This window comes from Nannospalax galili, unplaced genomic scaffold (assembly GCF_000622305.1).
Source record: "Nannospalax galili isolate Female #2095 unplaced genomic scaffold, S.galili_v1.0 scaffold2789, whole genome shotgun sequence".
NCBI classification, from domain to species: domain Eukaryota; kingdom Metazoa; phylum Chordata; class Mammalia; order Rodentia; family Spalacidae; genus Nannospalax; species Nannospalax galili.
This window is the reverse complement of record NW_008359180.1, coordinates 59399-77750: the sequence shown is the minus strand read 5'-3', so window position 1 is coordinate 77750 and position 18352 is coordinate 59399. Positions and strand designations below refer to the sequence as shown.

The 18352-nt window shown below is 41.0% G+C and overlaps 1 pseudogene; it reads left to right on the top strand.

Moving 5' to 3' along the window:
• The first annotated feature begins 2000 nt into the window (after positions 1–2000).
• LOC103725538 overlaps positions 2001–18352 on the top strand; it is a 23496-nt pseudogene continuing 7144 nt past the window's right edge.

Below are 18352 nucleotides of genomic sequence, written 5' to 3'. Positions count from 1 at the left end.
ATGTAATTTCTTACTATGTTCAAAATATGGACATATTTACAAGAAAGTATCTCAGTCACCACTCATCAAAGAAGTTTCTTTTGCAAAAGACAGAAATTATTACAGAGATCCACAAGTGATCACACACAGCATTTATGTTTGTAAATATTAGGTACATATACTATAATTTATATACATACAGTTTGAATTATCTTCTGTTTATGAGTGTTTTATGAAATAGGGTCAATTTTCCATGATTAATTTCTTTTGACAAATTCCTTTTTTCTTTCTTTTAAAAAACTTTATTTTTGATTTATTTATTTTATTTTATGTGTATGAGTAATTTTTTCTGAATGTGTATAAGTACACCCAGATTGTACAATGCCAAAAGGGTCAGAAGATTTGGGGAGCAGAATAGTCAGGGCTACCAGGTGTAGGCTATCTGCTCCTGCCTGCCCCTCCCCCAAGGGATAGTGGTGCAACCTATCCTGGTTGACACAGGGTCAAAGAACAGGTAGTTCAGGCCCCAGAAAGCAGATAAGGGGGATATTGGCAAGGCCTGTCCTATCTAACCTGAGGCTGAGCATGTACAGGTCAGTCTCTGATAATTAGTCTGCATGTACATATCTTTGTCTCCATAGGTCTGCTTGGGTATTACTTTTATAATTACACATGATAAATGAAACTGCTCCTAGGCACATGTCTTTGTCCTAGAAGTTCTTCTTGGCTACCACTAATGCAAGTACGTGTGATTAATGAAACCATGATTATTGAAACTGCATGGTTCAAGGGAACTGGTGGTTTTGTGCTATATTTCTATAGAAGATTCTTTCCTGCTTTGAGGCAAGGTATAAAAACATTGTTGTCCTGCAATAAAGTGCCTGCAATGTCATCAGCCTGCATGTCCTCGTGATCCCAGCTGTGTCTGTGTCTGTGTCTTTCTTCCTTCAACCCCTTCCTTCCTATGCAGGTTTTAGGATCCCCTACAGATGGACTGTGGCAAGAGGGTGTTGGAGTCCCTAAAATTGGAATTTGCTTTTTAGCCACCATGTGCATACTGGAAACTGAACCTGGATTCTCTGCAAGAGCAGACAGTGATCTTAACTGCTGAGCACCCTCTTTATTTTGTGACAATTTCACATATACATATATACATGTATACAAAATATTATTATATTTAAAACACTTTATCCCCTGTCTTCTCTCAGATGCCCACCTTCTTCCCAAGTAAAATTATATCATAAATCTTTGTATTGTTTCATCTTTTGACTCACTGAGGTTATGTAAGTATGAGCAAAGAAGAATTTTCCGGATTATGGGCAAATTAGCAGTGACACACCAATAAAAAAAATGACATCCCCCATCTTGGCAATCATTAACTAACACTATCCTCAGGTGTGGGGCCTCATTGGCACCAGCCACACACATGATAGAATGTGAAAGGGTCCAAAGATGCCCTGTACAAATATTCAGAATTGCTGTGTATTCATGATTGCAATGGCCGTGTCTTATCTTGATTACAGCGTTTCATGTCACTCTTCCTATCATCTGACTCTTACATTCTTCTTATCCTCTTCTTCAATGTTCCCTGACCTTGGAGAGGGAAATGAAGGTTTCCCATTTATAGCTGACCATTCAACAGTCTCTTATTCTCATTATTTTCACCAGACATAAGTCTGAATTAGCAGTACCCATTACAAAATTTAGTTCTCCAAGCCTTAGAGCTGCACTAGTCTTTGCATATAAACATATACATTGGGAAGACAATTTCACAGCATGTCCATTTAGCAAAATAACACTAGTAGGTTCCCTCCTAGGACCTATGGTCTCCTAAGCCATTGTTTTATGTTGAGATACACAATATTAGGCATGGGTCCTTGTTGCCCAAATTCCTTCTGGGTCTCCTGCGTGATCAGACAAACCATATAATATATATTTTATGTGAGTTTATTATGGTTTATGCCCTCGGGTAGGGAGGGGGTAAATTGGGAAATGCACACAGAGACAAGCACTCTTGCACCATGGCTCAGAGCCCACCACCAAATGCACCCACGGCCCCATCCATAGTCTCCGTTAACTTTAGCCCACGCACCTTGGGCCTGCAGTCTCATCCCAGGTCAGTAAAAGCCCCCTCTCATGTCCATGTGGGTGAGGTGCTGGGGCCATCTCTCTCTCTCCACACCTGCCACCATGCACATTCTTCCTGGCCTGTGGCTTCAGTCCCAAGATGGCTCCCGGATGCACCTCAGTAGTCTGCACTCTGTAGCAGGCCCCGCCCCTTGGAGGAACTGGCCAATTTGGAGACACTCCATCCCTTTCCTCGCTCGTACAATCTTCCCATCCATCTTCTGCTAAGGTCCCTGAGCCTTGGAGGGGGCGATAGATGTAGGGCGATCTCTCTTGTATCATGGTGAGATAGTTCCTTCTTGGGCCTCCCCATTAGGTGCCTTTAGGCCATGGTCACTGATCTATCTCTGTGATGTTTCTTCTACAATAAGGACAAATGGAGGGAAGTAGACACATTTAAACAAACATGAATATAAATACAGATGCCTAGAAGATATCCCAGTGGGTGTACTATATTCATTAAACAGTATACCTATGATGGCTTCTCCACTAGGGCCTGTAGCCTTTCTCGGCACAAGACATTGGCCAGGTCTACAGCACCATATGTGTGTTCTACCCCTAGGAGCAGGCCTTATCCAATTAGAAATTTGTCAGTTGTACGTATGTTGGTCGAGCCATTGTTGCACTTGCAGGTATTGCTTGCCGTGTCCATAACGTACAGCACATGGGGTCTGTGGTTGAGTAGAATTATAGAGGATCCTTTCTTCCCCAACCATCTGCATAGAGCCTTCATCTATCCAGTGACAAGGAATTTTTTGGCTTAGTCTCAGCTCCATCTCTTCTTCTCCCATGCTCACAACATGCAGTGTCTTCAGCAACATGGACTTACTGACCTTTCTAGTGTACAACTGACATTAATGGCAATAGCCTTGGTGAATTGGAAGACTTCTAGGATCTCTCTCTGACCAACAGCTCATAGGGGGGCAACCCACCCCTCGTACTGTAGATTTTCTTAACAGTTATAAAGTTTGAGAGTATCAGTCCTCATCTTACCCAGCCTACATAAAACTCCCAAGAATCTTACAGCTATAGCTGGCCTTCGCTTCTTCAGGTATCTTTCAAATGGGTTTCACATCTGCAAAACACTCGAAGGAATGTTAACATTATATATTAAATCAATCATAGACAAGGTCTCACATAGCATGAAAAGGTTTTGTCCATTCATATTAGCTGTTTTCTCCATAGATCCTTGTTAGGCACTATAGCATGTGGGGCATTAATTTGCTTAGCTCTTCATAATTTTTAGTTATCCCTTTGGAGTCATTTTGCACTTGGGGGATTTTACATGGGGTCTTTTTGTATTCTTTTATTCTTGATACACTTATAGGTGTTGGCTCCAGTTGCCTGACCCTGCACTGGGCTAAGGAGGCGGGGGGCTTTTCCTGTCCCTGCTGCACTTGGTTCCGTGAGTCAGATAGGCTCTGGGTCTTCCGCCTGACTGTAGTCACATCTGTCCTCTTCACATTGACCACACCAGGTTGCTGGTGGAGAACTTGGTGGGAAAACCAGCTTCAACTGAAATGCATCTTATTTAATCCTTGGGCATTCTTAACCACCCTTGTACAGTTTTTATTCTTCAAATGTCCTTTGTAAACTGTTCTTCTGGTTTTAAAACCTTCCAGAAACACCTTAGTACCAAATTTGGTTTTCTATCAATTTTTTCTTTGGGGATTTGGGCTTGACATAAGTCTTGCCACATTTGTCTTCAAGTAACCCAAGTGGGCCATTCCCTCTGTCTGGTCTTTTTTAAATCTCTTATAGGGTGGTCTGTTATTTTACAAACATGTTTTATATGCTGGTCAGAATCATTTAGATTTGCCAAAGCCTCTCTCACTTTACAAAGATCCTGTCCCATCAAAGGGCTTAGTAAAGCCATTAAAACCCCATAGCATTCTCGAGGTCCCAGTTGAATTAAGCTTTCTTTCATATCTCTGGTGAACACAGTCTCATCTGGCCCAATGAACTGGACATCATATATTGCTTTTCTCATACCTAGTTCTCTCAGTAATGCCTGCTCCTTTATAGTCCTCCAGCCCCTGCTAATCATTTTAGTCTCCCTTGGTGACAACCACGTATCTTTAATGCCTTCAACCAGCCATCCCATTAAGGACTGCTCCCCTGTATTGGCCTAGGTTGAATAGCCTATATTGCAAGGACAGATGGGTGGTTATATAACTCAGCTGTGAAGCTTCTGAAGGACTTAGACTTATGTCATTTGCTCCCATGTCCCATACTCTCACAAGCCACGTGGCTAGGGGCTCTCTGATTGCTTACTTGTAAGTTTTTCCTAGTTTTCACAGTTCTAGCATGGAATATTTCCTAGCTACAGCACAGTTAGCTTTTTTTCCCTTTTTACTATTATCTGTCTTGTCCTCTGAGTCCTTGGACTTTACACAAGTCAAAGTGTCCCGTCTTTTTTCTCTCTCCAGCTCTGCAACTGGGTCTGCCAGTTCAGCCTTTTCAGCTTTCCCTGCCTGGGGCACATCTTTTATGAGGTAAAGTGGCTGCCCCCTCTCTCTCTCTCTCTGGGTGCTCTGTTTGGGTCCAGAGCGGTAAAAGTTCTTCTAGCCTTTGGGTAACCTTTAACAAATCTTCACATACCCACAACATATCCACACATTTACAACATAGCTGTGGCCCACGCTTCTGCATGGCTGGCCTCTTTAACCCATTGTAAAAAATCACTTCAATGCCTCCATCAGCACTCTTTTAAAACTCATTCCCAGTTTCATTATATCTTGCTGACTACGCCAATTTTGTCACCGGCATTCCCTCTGGGTCTCCTGCATGATCAGACAAACCATATAATATATTTTTATGTGAGTTTATTATGGTTTATGCCCTCGAGTAGGGAGGGGGTAAATTGGGGAATTTACACAGAGACAAGCACTCTTGCACTGTGTCAGAGCCCACCACCAGATGCTCCCACAGCCCCACCCATAGTCTCTGTTAACTTTCTCCCATGCATCTTGGGCCCGCAGTCTCATCCCAGGTCGGTAAATACCCCCTCTTGCATCTATGCAGGTGAAGAGCTGGGGCCATATCTCTCTCCACACCTGCCACCACGCACATTCCTCCTGGCTTGCGACTTCATTCCCAAGATGTCTCCCAGCCACACCTCAGTAGTCTGCACTCTGTAGCAGGCCCTGCCCCTTGGAGGAACTAGCCAACTGGGAGACAGTCCTCTCCATTAGGTCAGGCTTCAAGTACAATATGAAAGGAGTTGTTGATCATCCAGAGATCCATTCCACTAATATATTAGCAAGCACTTTGGCAATTTAGCAGGCAGGGTTTACAGTTAGGAAAGGCTCTTGATGAGATTTCTACCTCCTGAAGCCTGCATAGCCACTTCAAGTTCTGTTTACTATTCAGTAATGCATAAGCCTAAAGCACAGTTCCAGCTTGATTTCTCTCTGTCTTATGAACAAAATTTGTGTGATGTCTTCTGGAAGAGGGTCTTTACATTCTTGTTCTGGTGGGCAAGCAAAAAATTTGCAGAAGCCTATAGTCTTCTGAAACCACTTTTGTTAACATTCCTTGCTAACTACTTGTAATAATTACTGCCAAGATTGTTTCAATCTACCAGATACAATTTTGTAATTTTTTTCTGAAATGCATGGAGATTAACACTGTAAAACTGTAGCTTTTCTAGAAGCTTCTGAGTATTTTACAAGAAGTAAAAGCTGTCACTTTTGGTAGATAGTATTTCAAAGTTTTCATAAATTCAAAACTACCAGCTAATTTATCTAAATATTCTAAATATATATTATGTCCCCACACTGTTAACCCCTTTCATAGATAGACTGTATCCCATATCAATGCCACAGAAAGTTACTAGGTATTAGTATTTGTTCATTTTTTCTGGTTTATTTTATTGTTATTCTCTTGAAGCAGAGTTTCTCTGCATCCCAGCTGACCTGATTTTGACATTTATCCAAGGCTAACCTCATTCTCACAGAGATCTTCCTGCCTGCTCTTCCTGAGTTCCGAGGTTAAAGGTGTGTGCCTCCATACCCAGCTCATTTTCAGTTATTTATTCAAAATTTCATACATGAGTACTACGTTTACATCATTCCCACCTATCCTCCACTCTACCAATTCCACACAGGAACCCTCCTCGATCACTCCCAAATGTATGACCCCCTTCTTTCATTATTATTGTTACATATATAGTTATACATACATATAAACATATGTATGCAAAAATACAATCTACTAAATCCCTTTAATGTTGCTTGTGTATACATGTATGATTTGGGGCTGGCCACATGATAGTGGGTAACCTATCAGTGAACACACCCAGAGAAGTCTTATTCTGTCACTAAGGAACCATTGATTGACTGCAGCAATTCATCTTCTGTTGCAACATCGTGAAATCTTCCACATCCAATTTGGCATAACAGCTGGAGTTGTCATCATGCTGCTCTTGACTTGATAACTTTTTAAAATTTCATGGGTACTGCATCCTTAACATGCCTAGAAATTAGTCTAGCAGCACGTATCCTAGATGTCTGAATTCTACAATTTTCCTTTTGCTCTGATGTGATGTTCCTGCAGCCTTTGGTATAAGAATTCATTATATATGTACCAGTTGCATCTAGGAACCCACAGTCCCTTATTGTCTGCATTTTGCCCAGGTCTGGAACTCTGTAATAGTCTCCCTCTGTTGCAAAAACAACATGGTGTGGTGAGGCATGAGGACTGTGTGTTCCATTGAGATATGTATTTTGAATCCTGTTAGAAATTATATTGATTTAGGAAAATAGTAGTAGTAGGTTCTCCTCTAGGGCCTATGACCTCTCCAGATGGGGGTATTTAACTAGACATATGGTAGCAGTAATTCCCTCCTATTAGCAGGCTATACATCCAATTAGACAGCTGTTTGTTACTCCCAAGATAAAGGTGACACTATTGAGCCAGGTATGGTAGTGCTTGCCTTTAATACTAGACCTTGAGAGGCAGAGGCAGGTGCATCTTTTTAAAGTCTAGGCCAGCATGGTTAATACAATGAGTTCCACACCAACCATGGCTACATAGTTAAGATCTGTCTCAAACACCAGAAAACAAAAACAAAACCACCACTATTGGACTGGGCATGCCATCTCTTGAATTAAATTCCACCACTCTGGAGGCAAAGGAAAGTAAATCTCTATGAGATCAAAGCCATAATAAGTTCAAGGCCAGCTGGGGCTACAGTGAGATCCCATATTAAAAAGACAAAAAAGGAGGTCTCTAAGGTACCATTGGGGATATCTTCCTGGGTGGGCTATCCTTGTGGTTCATAGGCTTTTCAGTTGGGTAGGACTAATGATTGCTTTTCTCCTGTGGCAGTTTACATAGCACCTGATATTATGAGAGCTAGTTAGTCCTCAGGGAGGAGGCTTTCAGGTCAGTTGCAGCTTGATTTCTCTAAGTCCTATGTGTGAAATGTGTGGTGTCTTCAATTCTAGGATGAAAATACAAGCCACTACAGTGGTCTGTATTATTTTGCAAATATCTTGATTTCCATGGCCAAGTATTATCACCTGTGCGGTGTAACTCCATTTGAATTATGTGGCTGTGTGTGTGTGTGTGTGTGTGTGTGTGTGTGTGTGTGTCTACACACACAACACATATAATTAAGCTTATAAAATAATGTTTCCCTATGACCTTTAATCATCTCCAATATTAATTTTATCTCTTCCTCCTTATTCCTCTCTATTACTCTCCCTTTCTCCTCTCCAATTAAAGTTTCCACACACACATTTTCCCAGGCTTTATATCTTATTATAGAGATATTGCTCAACTAATTTCATTGTTGCCATTTCCACAATAACTAGGAAATGGAAACAACAAAATAAATACTCTTCAACTAAAAAAAAAGATAATGGAATGCATGGACAGGATGGAATTCTATGCAGCTAAAGAGAAGTTAAGTCATAACCATTGTAGGAAAATAGTTGGGACTGGAAAGCATTAGACTGAGGTAACCCAAACCCCGAAAGACAAAGGTTATGTGCTCTTATTTGGGGATTCTAGCTCTGGAACTTTAAATAAGGATATCACCTGAGGTAGCTGAAGACTCCAGGAAAACAGAAAAGGACCAGGAAGCAGACGAACTCTGAGATTTGATTTGCTGTGACGGGTGTGTTGTCTCAGATCTGTGTTTGCTGGCATGTCTTCCGGTTCTATATTGGAATAGGAATTTAATAGATGTCAGTTCTTCCATATGCTGCTTTGGCTCATTACAGCGCTCGACTGTGCCATAAAACATTCCAGATTTTATGGGCTCTTCTCTCTTTTCCAGTCCTGAACACCCACTTTCACCTTGCTTACATTTGTGTCTTGTTTCTATAGTTAAGTTAGCAATCAACAGAGTCTTGAACTTTGAATACAACACCTAAGTTGAGAAAAATTGTAAATTCTATTTAAATAAAACTACCTTATAATTTTTATAATATGTGTAAAAATACCTGTATAGGTCTTTGGATAATTAGAGTCTAAAGTGCATTTAAGGAAAACAGCTTGGGGTTCAAAAAGTCAGTTTCTGTTGTTTATTTCTTCTGAGTATTGGAGCTTCAACAGTGATGACATTTAGCTAGCTGTTTATCATCTATCATCTATCTTTCTATCTATCTACCTATTTATCATCTATCTCTTTCCTCCTTTCTTTCTTTTTCATTCAGGTTTTCTATGGTTCCACCTGACCTGTAAGTCACTGTATAGATCAGGCTGATCTAGCTCTCACAGTAATAATTGAAACTTAAATGTTGGGATCCAGTGTGTGTACCAGGACGACTGTAAGTTGCATTTGTGACTGGGAGGCAAGTGCATGGATTCCTCCTCCCACTGCCTTACAACAAACCTAGAAAATACTCCTACATACTACAGTTTAAGTAATTTAGATATTTATTGGGCTTACTAACAGAACATATGATGGCGATAAAGGGGTACTTACAAAGGTTCGTGTACCCTTGGACTTCTTTTTTTTCTAGATTTCAGCTGTGGCTTCCAAGCCTGCTTCCCCCAGTCCAAGATTGCAAAATTCTCTCTCTGTCTCTCTCTCTGTCTCTATCTCTCTCTGTCTCTGTCTCTCTGTCTCTCTCTGTCTCTCTCTCTCTCTCTCTCTCTCTCTCTCTCTCTCTCTCTCTCTCTCTCCTTAGTTCCTTCCCCTCATACAGTTAAGTACAGTTAATGCTGACTGATCACGTGGGAGGGGTGACTGTCTCCCTCTACCTTCCCTTCCTCTGGATAGTTTTAGGATCCAATTAGTTTGAAGTAAGCAGGGGAGAAGCTTGGGAAGAAGACATCTATTTATTGCTTGCTAGTCTGGGTTGACAGTCAGAGGACAAGCTTATCAACATGCCACACCTTCATCTGTCTCTTAGGCCTTCTAATCATTTGTTTCTAAGATGTGGCTGTTGATCCATCTCAGTGGTATTTTTCCTACTCTAAAGATAAATGAGGGGCTGGAGAGATGGCTCAGTGGTTAAGAGCACTGACTGCTCTAGCAGAGGATCCGGGTTTAATTCCGAGCACTTACATGGTGGTCTCAAACCATCCTTAACTCCAGTCCCAGGGGAATCCAAAGCCCTCTTCTGACCCCTGAGACATTGCATGACACAGGTGCACCCACATATATGCAGGCAATACACTCATACACATAAAACAAAAAAATGAAAAAAAGATAACATGAAAAGAAGCAGGAACGTCTGAATGAACATGGACTGCTGTAATAATATGACCTATAGATGTAAACGCAAATGCTTAGAGGATACCTTAACAGATGCATCACATTCATCTAACAAAATACTTGTAGTGGCTTCCCCACTGGGGCCTATAACTTCCCCTGCCACAGGGATTGCCTTGGTCTACAATAGCAGAAGTGTGTTCCATCCCTAGAAGTCCTTAAATCCAATCAGAAATTTGTCAGTTGTACATACATCAGTCGAGCCACTATTGCAGCAGCAGACACATCTTGTTGGGAATGTCAATAGCATGCAGGACATGGGAGTCTGGTCAATGAGCAGAACTTTTGGGGACCATTTTCCTCTAATGATTCTGCTAGGCACCTCCTGGCTCTATGACCACCAGCCATCTGGTGGAAGGGAGTTTCTAGCTTAGTCTTGACTTGTCTCTCCCTCTCCCACACTCACATCATGCAGTGTCTTCTGAAACAGGGCCTTACAGACACTTCCTGGTATACAACCAACATTAGTGGCACTAGCCTTTGTCATTTTGAGGATCTCCAGGGTCTCTCTGGCCAACAGCTCATGGGGGTTGGGGGAGCCGACACCTGGTACTGGAATTTTTACTTAATAATTATCCAGTTTGGGGGAGCCTCTGTTTTTATTTTTATAAGATATTTGTTGTTTACTCTGGCATTTATAGGATTAGGCTATTGTGGACTCTTCCCAACCATTCTGGTGGGGATCACTTGTGTTTTAGCTGACCATAAAGCTCCCAAGAATTTTATAGATACAGCTGGTCTTTGTTTCTTCAGGTGCACTTGATATCTCTCAAATGGTTTTCACATTTGTGAAACACTCAAAGGTTGACATATACTAAATTAAACATAGACAAGGTCTAGCATTGCATGAAAATATTTTATCCATTTGTATTAATTGTTCTCTCCACAGATCTATGTTGGGTACCATAGCATGGATAAGAGTCATTAACTTAGTTATTTACTAACTTATCTTAGTTATCTTAGTTATCTTTTTAGGAGTCATTCTGCATCCTGGGGTTTTACCCAGAGCATTTCTGTATTTTTTATTTTTTATAAATTCATTGGGCCTGGTTCAAGTTGCATGATCACATACAGGGCTAAGGAGGAATACAGCCCATCTTGTCCCTGCTGCACCTGTTGGTTCCCTAAGTCAGGTAGGCCTTGGATCTGCCTCCTCCTGGCTGTAGCTTTATCTGCTGTCTTTCCATTGAACACACTTGGCTGCTGGGGGAAGCCCTGGAAGCCAAAACTGCCTCCACCCCTAGTATAACTTTTCTCAGGAGAGAAATGTACTTTGCTTAAGCTTCAGGGGTCCTTATCCGGCCCTGGAACAGTTTTTAATCTCTTGTATGCTGTTTTTGAACTGTTCTTCATGTTTTAAAACCCCTCCTGAAACTCCATAGTATAGAATTTTTGTCATTTTTTTCATTTGGAACTTGTGCTAGACACAAATCTTGCCACATTTGCCTTCAAGAAACACAAACAGATTCTTTTTCTGTTCTGTTCTTTTTATATCTCCTTTAGGTTGCTTTACTAGTCTACAGATGTGTTTTACATGCTAGTTTAAGTGATTCAAATCAGTCAAAGCCTCCCCTACTTTTCAAAGATCCTGCCCTTCTAAGGGGCTTAGCAAAAATATTAAGACTCCATACTAATCTTGAGGTCCCCGTTAAATCAAGTTTTTCTTTAAATCTCTGGTGAAATAACCATGTTAGGTTAAAAAAAAGTTATGTCAGGCTTTTATATATAAATGATATATGGTAATTGAAACTTATTATATTGAAATTCAATCTTACTCAAGCAAAATGACTATGGTCAAGAAACGAAAGAGTAAAAAATAAAAATAAAAAAGCCTGGATTAGTGTTGCAGTGTTTTCTAGTCATATGTACTTATTCTTTTGAAATCTTTCTGTTCAGTTTCATGGCTCATTCTTTAATTGGGCATTTACATTTTTCTTGCTGTTTCATTTTCTGAGTTCTTCGTATTTTGTAGACAATAACCCTCCATCAAATGCATAGATGGCAAGATCCCCCCACCCCAATTCCATTGGCTGGCATTTCGTTTGCTTGACCATTTCCTTTCTATGTTTTTGTCTAATTCTGTGAAGTATGTCATGGGGAATTTGATTGGGATTTTATTGGATCTATATGTTTATTTTGGTAGGATGATGCTTTTCACAATTTAAATTTTTCCAATCCATGAGCATAGGCAGTACTTCCATTGTCTGGTGGCTTCATCGGTATCTCTCTTTAAATATTTGAAATTTTTGTTGTAGAAATCTATGATGTATTTTGACTAGGTTTATTCATTGTTTTATACACATATATACTGACACACACACACACACACACACACACACACACACACACACACACACATATTGAATGGGAGGGTTTCCCTGTACTCGTTCTCTGATTGTTTGTTATTGGTACATAGAAAGGTTGATTCTTGTAGATTAGTTTGGTAATCTGCCACTTTACTGAAATGTTAATGAATTATACAACTTTTCTGGTAGAATTTTTGGCATCTTTTAGGTATAGCATCATATCATCTACAAAAGAGATGAATTGACTCTTCTTTTTCCATCTCGTTTCCTATTGCTCTAGCAAGAATTTCAAGCACTATATTGTAAAGGAGTGTAGATAGTAGGCATTCTTGTCTGGTTCCTGATTTTAATGGGAATGATTTCATTTTTTTTCATTTAAAATGATGTTGGCTGTGAGTTTGTTGTATATAGCTTTAATTATGTTGAAGTATGTTTCCTCCAGTCCAATTCCCTTTATGACTTTTATCATGAATGCATGCAGAATTTTGTCAAAGGTCTTTTCTGCATCTATTGAGATGATCACATATTTTTGTCTTTGAGTCCATTTATATGATTTATGATATTTATTGACTTGCATATGTTGAACCATCCCTGCATCTCTAGAAGAAAGCTGACTTGATCATGGTGGATGATCTTTTTGATGTGTGTCTGTATATAGTTTGAAAGTATTTTGTTGAGGATGTTTGCATGTATATTCATTAAGGATATGGGTCTATAGTTTTCTTTTTGGTTGTTACTTTACCTGGTTTTGGTATTAGAGTGATGTTGGCTTCATAGAAGGAATTTGGGAGTTCTCCTTCTGTTTCTATCCTTTTTGAATAATATAAGTTATGTTGATTGCAAATCTTCTTGTATTCCCTTATAATGTTCTGTATCTTTTTTTGGTGTCTGTTGTGATATTTCCCTCTTTCATCTATGATTTTGTTGATTTGGATTTGCTCTTTCTTTTGTTTAAGTGGGCTATGTGTCTATTTTGTTTAGCTTTTAAAAGACCCAGCTCTTAGAGTCATTCATTATTTGTATTTTTTGGTTGTTTTTTTCTATTTCATTAATTTCTGCTTTGATTTTTGTTATTTCTTTCTTCTTCTAGGTTTGGGTTTCTTTTGTTCTTGCCTTTCCAAAGTCTTGACTTGCAATGGTAAGTCATTTATTTGTGATCTTTCTGGTTTTTTAATGTAGATACTTAGAGCTGTAAACTTCCCTCTTAGGACTGCTTTTAAATCATCCAGGAGGTATTGTTCTGTTGTACTGTCCTTTTCCTATAATTTCAGGAACACATATTTCTTTCTTACTTTGTTCTTTGACCCATTCATCATTCAGGGTTTTGAATTTGTTGAGGTTTCTTTTGTGCCCCAGTATGTGGACAGTTTTTGAGAAAGTAACTTACAAGATGTAGGTGTAGGAAAGGACTTTCTAAATTGGGCACCAGCTGCTCAGGAATTAAGATCAACAATTAACAAATGGGACCTCATTAAAAAGCTTCTGTACATCAAAAGAAATAATCAAGAAACTAGTGAAAAAAAACACAGAGTGGGGAAAAAAACCTTCACCAGTGACATATCTGACAGAAGTTTAACATTCAGAATATATAAGGAGCTCAAAAAACAATCAAGAAAATAAATGACTCAATTAAAAAATGGACAAAAGATCTGAACAGAGTTCTCAAAAGAAGAAATAAAGATGGCCAAGAAATATCTTTAAAAATGTTTACCAGGTGCATGGTGCACACTTGTAGTCCCAGCACTTGGGAGGCAGAGGCAGGCAGATCTCTGTGAATTCAAGGCCAGCCTGGTCTACACAGTGAGTTCTAGGACAGCTGGGGCTACAGGGAGACCGTATCTCAAAAAGACCAAAAAAATGTTTAACATTGTTAGTACTTAGAGAAATGCAAATAAAACTATCTTAATATTTCATCTAACCCTAGTCAGACTGGCTAAGATCCAAAGAGCAAATAGTATCAAATTATGGCAAGGATGTGAAAAAAGAACGCTCCTTCACTGCTGTAAAGATTGCAAACTCATGCAACTCCTATGGAAAGCAATGTGGAGAACTCTTAAAAACTAGAAATGAACCTGCCATTTGGCCCATTTATAGGCTCTTTAGTATATACCTAAAGGATTGATCCTACTGCAGAGATACTTGTAAAACCGTGTTTGCTACTGCTCTTTTCACAATACCTAAGAGATGGAAGCCACCTAAGTGTCCCTCAACTGACAAGTGGCTAAGGAAAATGTGGTACATTTACACAATGGATTTCTACTCAGTTGTAAAGAAAGAAGAAATCATGAAATATGCAGATAAATGGGTGGAACTAGAAACTGTTATACTAAGTGAAGTAACACAGACTCAGAAAAAATAAAACAAAAAACTGAAAGACATATGTTCTCCCTTATTTTTGTATCCTACCACAAAACCCTTATAAGTGAGTATATATCCTGAGATAATGGCAGGAACCAGGAAAGTGGAAGGGAATCTGGAAGGAAAAAGGAAAGAAGGAACCCAAGACAGAAGAGTAGAAGGCGAGTGTTACTGAGGGGAAAATGTATAAAAGAGGGGAGTAGTTAAATGGGTGAGGGAGAAGGGGGGCTCTACAGGGAACTATGGAAATAAAGTGGAAGAAGGAGCTCAAGGGAGAAATGGGGAAAATGTGGACACTTTAAATGGGGAGGGTGAGGAGGCATGAAAGACGAGAGATAAATAGTACCTAGCTAGTGTAAAAATACAGATAAAATCATATTAGTCCAAAACCTACTGAAAATTACATATACAGTATCTCTACATGAGTCCATGAGGGTAGTATCTCTACATGAGTCCATGAGGGTAGTTGAAGGCTACATAACAAGAAACAGTGCAGACAGGAGCAACCTTCCTTGAGTTGTTGGCCAGGTTAGTCCAAGAGACTCCCCAAATTACACATACTATTGCTACAGTCCTTGTTTGCTTCCCAGAACTTGATGGTAAGACCCTAATGCTAAAGGCAGGTCATATTTTGGGCACAGGATTTGGAGCAATGGAGGTGGAACGGACCTGGAAGGCACCTCCCTGGAAGACTGGCTCCCATAGCTTTGGAGAACACTACGCAAGCTGGTAAGGGAGAACATCAGTCTATGGGTCAACCGCAGTTTCAGGCCTAAAAACCACATCAGTGACCAACATAGCAAATGAAATTGCTGCAGTAGTGGCAGTTTTATCTTGGGTGTAATCAACACCTACCTAACTGGACTTAAAGTCCAATTAGTGGAGGAAACACATGTGATACTGTATTCCTAGCCAAATACACAGTTGGAGATGCCATAGATCTTAGAGAATACCCCAAGGCTGTTGCATCCCTAGATTAATATAATTTCTTACCATGTGCAAAATATGTATCCTAAAATTTACAGACAAGTATCCCAGTCACCACCCATCAAAGAAACTTCTTTTTCAAGAGACAGAAATAATTACAGAGTTTCACAACCAGTTACACACAGAGATTGTCTGTGACTTGCCCAAGCCTATGTGGCACACCTACCATGCAACCTCTATACCTAAGGCTCATGGAACATAGAACAAGAAATGGAAAGAACAATAATGCATCTTTTGATTCTTATCAATGGAGCGCCCTCATGCAACAGAGGGCTAGGGATTTAAAAGCTCATAAATGCCCAAAATGCAGAGAATAAGAATCTAGATAGTGTGCGTCCTTGTTCAAGACTTCAACATTAAAAGCCACACACCCAGGGCTCAGAGACCATTATGAAAGAGGAGGAGGAAAGATTGTAAGAGCTAGGGAGGAGGTGCATGATCATACGGAAATAGTCCTATATGCTCCTGAGTCTCTTCTCATACAGACCTACAGCAAAGGAATCAGCATGCACAAGACTCATGCAAACTTAAGCAGACAAATACAGAACTCTGGAAACGAACAGCAGCTCCCAAACTTAACTGAAGAATTATTGGCAGCTGATTACTACTGGGTGAGGAAGAGCTGATCATCTTAAAGGGAGTGCCTCGAGATAGGATGACTAGATCCCGGTGGATGAACTTGCACTGAAGAATGTCTGGGGACTCTGACTTCACCTGAAAGGCCTTAAAATAAATGACAGAATGTATGAACTCCATTGGGGGGACTATGGGAAACTGCCAATGGGGAAGGGGACATAAAGATGATTTTTTTGCATGAAATATACCAAAAAATTCAATGAAAAAGGGAATAGAACAGTAAAAAGGGAAAAAGAATAAGTATGAATTGGCTGAAACTTTTCATCTCTTCTGACTAGCTTTGGCTTGACATTTATTTTATCAGATAATAGAATATCTATGCCTGTATATTTCATATTTACATTTGATTCTTATATCTTTTTTTCATCTTTCTACCATCAAGTTGTACCTATGGTTAACGGTGAGGTGTGTTGCTCGGAGGGAACCAAAGGATGAATCAAGTTTTCCAAACCACTCTGCTAGTCTGTGTCTTTTCCTGAGAAATTCATATTGAAAGATATACATCAGGTCGTGTTATTCTGTTGATTTTGCTGTGTTTTCTTAGACTTCTTTTGATTGACTGTCCTGGCACAGTTTATTTATTCCTTTGGCTTCTTTCTTCTCTTCATATTGACGAATTCCTTCTAGTACCTTATATAGATCTTTGTGAACCTTAGATGTCTTAAATTCCCTTTATCATTTTATAATCATTGAATGTTTTCATTTCTGCTTTACTTTTAATATATACTTTTTCTAGATAAAATAGTCTAGACTGAATTAATCTAACCATTGTACTGTGCAAACAATTACTTAAAATTCATGCATTTATTACTTTTCAGTAGAAATTCATTTTTAAAATTTAGTGTATTGGCTCCAGCCCTCAGGCCTCTCTTGGGGTAAGTCTATAGTACAGCCCTCCGCACCTTGACTCCGCCAGCCGCGCTCACCCTTCCATCTCCCCCGCTGTTCTCTACTCCTAGCTTGGGCCCTGTGCCATTCCTAGTCTTGGGGCCCCAGACACCTGGGGAGCCAGTGCTGATTCCTGACCCTGTTCACCCCCACCAGCTTGGTGCCTTCCTTGGGCCCCAGGAGCACTGCCTCTGGACCCGGACCCGCCCTCACCTCTCTCTGCCTCCCCGGACCTGCACCACCGGCTAACTCTCCTGACCTTCTACCCTATCCTCAGGCCTCTTGCGGTGGGCCCATCGAGGAGCCCTCTGCACATTGACTCCCCGGCTTCATTCACCCTTCCATCTCCGCTGCTGTTCTCTGCTCCTGGTTTGGGCCCTGCGCCATTCCTGGTCTTGGTTCCCAAGACACCTGGGGAACTGGGGCTGCTTCCTGATTCTTTTCACCCAGGCCAGCTTGGTGCCTTCCTTGGGCCCCAGGAGCACTGCTTCTGTGGGACCTGGCCCTGCCCTCACCTGTCCCTGCTTCCCAGACCTGCACCACTGGCTAACTCTCCTGGCCAGCTCTCCCGCCCTCAGGCCTCTCTTGGGGTAAGTCTACTGTGCAGCCCTCCGCGCCTTGACTCCACCAGCCGCGCTCACCCTTCCACCTCCCCCGCTGTTCTCAACTCCTAGCTTGGGCCCCATGCCATTCCTAGTCTTGGGGCCCCAGACACCTGGGGAGCCAGTGCTGATTCCTGACCCTGTTCACCCCGACGGCCTTGGTGCCTTCCTTGGGCCCCAGGAGTACTGACTCTGGACCCGGACCGCCCTCACCTCTCTCTGCTTCCCTGGTCCTGCAACACCCGCCAGCCTCTTTCTGGGGCAAGCCTCTTTCTGAGGCTCCGAGGCTTACCTTTCCTCTCCCTGATCCTTTGCATCCAGTACAACCCAGCTACTCAATCCACTCCCAGGGAAATCTTGGGGCTTCTTCCCGCCCCATCTGCCTTTGCATCCCTGCATGGCACGGCCATGGCCAGGGTCTCAGGTCAGTCCAACACCCAAGTTCCTGAGGCGAAAATCATTCTTAGAAGATTCCAGACCCAGGGAGAAAGTCTGAAAACTTCTGACCCACATTGGAAGTGGGCCACCAAGGAACTCCTAAAGAAAAAATCAGTCCAGCCAAAACAAAATAAAATCAAAAGAGAGAACCAGAAGCTTAGACGAACCAGCTCTTCATACCCAAAAAGTAAACCACAAAGACACATAAAGTTCAAAAAAAAGAAGCAGAACTAAACTTGAAGGCCCGAGTATCACACAAGAGTCAGAAACTACAAAAGAAATTCACATGTCAAAATCACAGA